Here is a 4,348-nt window from a genome sequence, read left to right as displayed (position 1 = left end):
CCGTGCTTCTGTGTTCTTTGTATGAAATCTAGAGGGGAAGGCAACGTGTCGAGATGAACAAAGCAGAAGTAATGGATGAGAACATCAACTGCTGGAAGGTGGCAGGGGCTGCACTGGTGTATGGTGGCTAGTTGCCTGTGTCTTGGTCCACTTGTGGTATGCATCTGCACTGCCAGGGGTTGTCTGGGGTTGGCTGGTGCAATTTTTGAGGTATTGTCAGTAAAAGTGGTAGTTATTTTAAACACCTTAATTACTTTCAGGAATTTACCTTTGTAACTGAAAAAAGGATATGGTTTGATGTCTGATAAAGGCAGTCTTAAGGATAGGTTATGAGAGAGGTAGATGGGAAACAGCATGTGAAGGGCAAAGATCTGTTTGATTTTCACAGCTTGATTTCCTAGTTTGAAGTGTTTACTGGCTAGGAGACAAACTTCTCAGGAAATGTTCTATCTATTGGTGTTTGAAAACAAGACAAACCCCCCCAACAAGCAAACAGAAACAAAATTATGACTGCCAGCATTGGAAAGAGTAATAGCACAGAAATGCTTTTTATTGTCTTGGCACTATAAAGTGGCATGTTTGCATATGGCTTTGCTTGTTGCCACCTAGTGTGAGACCCTGTGAGCAGGGCTGTGAGCCATGGAGGTCCCAGGGCATGGGAGGTCCTTGGGAAGAGCTCTTTCCAGCTTCAGCTGGGATGGTCTAGGGGTTATTTTTCCCTGTTTGGCTTCAGAGCCTCACCACAGCAAATGGGGCGGACTGGAGGGGTGTTCCCAGTAAAAACACAGTTCCATTCCCCCCCTTTCCTGCTCTCCCAGTTAGGCAAGATGTTCTGGGGATGGGGAAGTGAAGCATTTGTGCTTCTCTGAGGAAAGCATGCTGGACTTTGAGTCTACAGCACCAACTCAAGTGTGAATGTGCCTGCAGCAGCCTGCCACATCTCTGTCCTCACTCCTTGAGGAAATAAATGGTCAATGTCATATGGAAAACAGAGGTATGAGTGCCACTGTGTGAAAGTATGAACTGCCGAGGGTGTGGGCAGTCTGCATGGGCTCATGACCCATGGGCTGTGTGTAAGGTGGGAGGGAATCAGCATTTGCAGCTGAACCGCAGAGCACTTTGATTACAGAAACAGTTCATACAAGGAAATACCTGGCACTTCCTTCCCTTTGATGAGCACAGGGAACAGCTGCCAGAACCTCCATCAGCGAATATCTTTTGTTTTCCCTTTTAATTTGTTTCTTGTAAGGTTGAAGTTCAGAGTGGGGAGGGAGGAACATCCGGATATGGGAGAGTCTGGAGACACCCACCCCTAGCAGCTGACTGGGCAGCAATGGGCAGCCAGTGTGGAGGATGTGCTCACTCGGCAGGAAAGTTGGTCAAGGACACAGCAGTGTTGTCAGAGAGAGGAGCTGAGCAGGCATGTGTGTAGTCTGCAAGGCTGCACGTTGCTGCTTATCTGGAAGAAACAGGTCCATGCGCGCCAGCAAACACTGCTCTGCTGCACCAGGCAGCTTCACTGGGCAGTTCATACCAACTGCAAATGCACACCATAGTATGTTTGTTGTAAGGCAGAGCTTGCAGTGATGGGGAGCTGAACTCTCTGGTCTCCTATGGCTATGGCAACAAAACACTCCTGCCTGGCCTGGATCCCCAAGGCAAGCTGTGTGGTTATCCATGATAGTTGCTCCTCTGCATTGCTCTCTTGGACAGCATTTGCCTCTGGCTGGAGGACCACCCTCAGAGCTTTTTTTGTACGGGTTTATGCTTAAAACTGGGGAAGTGTTTTCTTGAATCATAGAATCACAGAATGGTTTGTGTTGGAAGGGACCTCAAAGCTCATTCAGTTCCACCCCCCCCCCCCCCCCCCCCCGCCATAGGCAGGGATGCCTTCCACTAGACCAGGTTGCTCAAAGCCTCATCCAACCTAGCCTTGAACACTGCCAAGGATGAGGCAGCCACAGCCTCTCTGGGCACCCTGTGCCAGGGCCTCACCACCCTCACAGGAAAGAACTTCCTATCTAAATTCTCCCCTTCCTGTTTAAAGCCATTTTCCCTTGTCCTATCATTGCATGCCCTTGTAGAGTCCCTTTTCTCTGCCCAGCTCTCCACACCTCATATTAAGAAGACTGTAGCTCAAATTATTTCATAGAACAGCATTGAGTGCTGCAAATAAGGTGGCACAAGGGCAGAGGGATATATGACACGTTAAAAGCCCATCTGACCCAGGAGGTGCAGCTCAAACTGAAGCACAGCTAGAGAGGCTGCTGGATTCCTGATGTACCAGAGCTCTTCTCCATCATGTGTAATACAGAGCTCATCTAGGCAGCCCTGGATTAGCTGCAAGGCTAGGTAATTGCTGCCTTGCTTTTCATTTACTTAATGCAGACACTCAAAGCTGTGTGGTGTATAAGCAGTGGTGATGGTTTATAAAACAAGGCTGACACTAATGCCTCCTTTTAAGCCACTTTGGCAGGTTAGGTTGCCAACACACAACTGGAGATTGCTTCTGACCCAGGCTGGAGACTGACCCTATTCTCACATAGTCCCAGAATATGAAAGGATCTCAAGGAGAACTTCAGGTACCCCTTTGTCCCCTTCTCTCTGCTCCTTTGGCCAAAATACAGCTGCAGAAGCCCCAGGAAGCAACCCAGATCTGTGCACCAATGTGACAGTCTGGTAGTTGGCTTCTCTTCTGCAGGATGGAGTGAACACATGGCTAAATGGCCACTTAATGTGTGCTTGGGTCCTCTGTGACAGATGATACAAATAATTTAAGAATGCTGCCTTTCCTTTACTCTAGTCCCTCTTAGGCTGGTCTATGGTGCAGAGATCAGGCCGTGCTGCATGGAGGGTTTTTCCTTTTCACCTGTCTGTCCTTGCCCAATACCAGTCTTTCCAGCCTAATCTCATGATGCTTAATGGGGTGTGTGTGGCTTGGCAGCCCTATTTCCTACTGTGCAGTGTACATCTGCCCTCTGCATGCTCACATACAGGCTTCCCCTTGTTGCTAGTTGATGCAGGGCCAACCTGACCCACAATGACATCTGCAGGGAACATCTGTCTTGCTAGCGCCTTTCTAAGAGTATAAGCAAAACTGTTGGGTTAACGCATCAGAAAACAAATGCTGGTTCTTACATTTCACAAGGCAAATTTAGTCACAATTATTGAAGTTATCTTCCGTGTGCTTGCAGAAGAGCTGTGCTAAAATAATGATGTATCAGGAAACTCTGTGTCACTCAATGGCTGCTTTCTTTTCATTTACCTGTACACAGTGTCTGCTGTCAGCAACCTGGGCATAAAAGTACCATCTTTTCTTATAGGTGCTTCACCACAGGAGAGGTTCCTCCTTTGCTTTCTAAGACAAAGAGGGGTATCACTTTTTAACTTCACTGTAAATGGAACTTTCTGGGAGTATCTAACCATGGAGCTTTTCTTGCACTGGAGCCTTGTGTGAACATAGGTGGGCTGAACTAAAGCACTGCTCTGAAGAGCCAGGAGGATCGGCTGCCAGTGATACCAGGAATTAAACCAGCACCTGCAGCCAAAAATTCCTTGGCATAAACAAGCAGGCTGTGGGCTCAGGCTTTGCTCCTGTGCTGGAGGAGAGTCAGTGCCCCTGCTGCCCCGTGGCACCATTGCTCCTGGGCCATACTCAGACCATACATCTGGTCCTGAAAAGCCTCCTAATGCAATGAAGCCAAGAGAAGATGGTGTCACGTTTGGAGGGCTGGAGGAGAAGAAAAACATGGGATGGGTGGGGATAATGATGCTGTGTGACTACATCCACAGCTAGTAATTAGTTTCAAATCATGGAGAAGGTCCCTGTGTTTGCTCCTTCCCACCTGCCAGGTTGCTGCAGGTCCATAACTAGGTCAGGATCTTTAAAAATACTTCTGGAACTGAAGAGCAAAGCACTGGCAGGCTCTGATGTCCCTGCTCTACTTTGTGGTGTGGCTCTCCAGTCCTGGCTTGGCCCTCAAACACGCTCAGCACTGCCCCTGGATGGCTGCATTAAGCATTTGCGTTGCCTCTGTACCCAGCGTACCCCCAGAATGTCCAGAAACAGTGCTGTCGCAGTTATGACAGAGCTCAGTTTGCCTTGGTGCTGCAACAGTTTCCTTGTTCAGTCCTAGCATTTCCTTAGAAATAAAATACATAAACTCACAAACCTCCCAGAACCAGAGCACAGCTTTGCCTGCCTGCTCCCATGTGTCTGCAGACATGCATACATACCCTCTCCATCACATAGTTACTGATAGCAATGACTGCCTCTTGGCTTACAGGCGTCTATAATTTAGGCTCAGTTGCTAGTTCAGCCCCATGACCTAACCACAGCACTTTGCAC

Source organism: Melopsittacus undulatus, chromosome 1 (assembly GCF_012275295.1).
Source record: "Melopsittacus undulatus isolate bMelUnd1 chromosome 1, bMelUnd1.mat.Z, whole genome shotgun sequence".
NCBI classification, from domain to species: domain Eukaryota; kingdom Metazoa; phylum Chordata; class Aves; order Psittaciformes; family Psittaculidae; genus Melopsittacus; species Melopsittacus undulatus.
The sequence above is the reverse complement of the archived record's forward strand: the minus strand, read 5'-3'. Positions refer to the sequence as shown.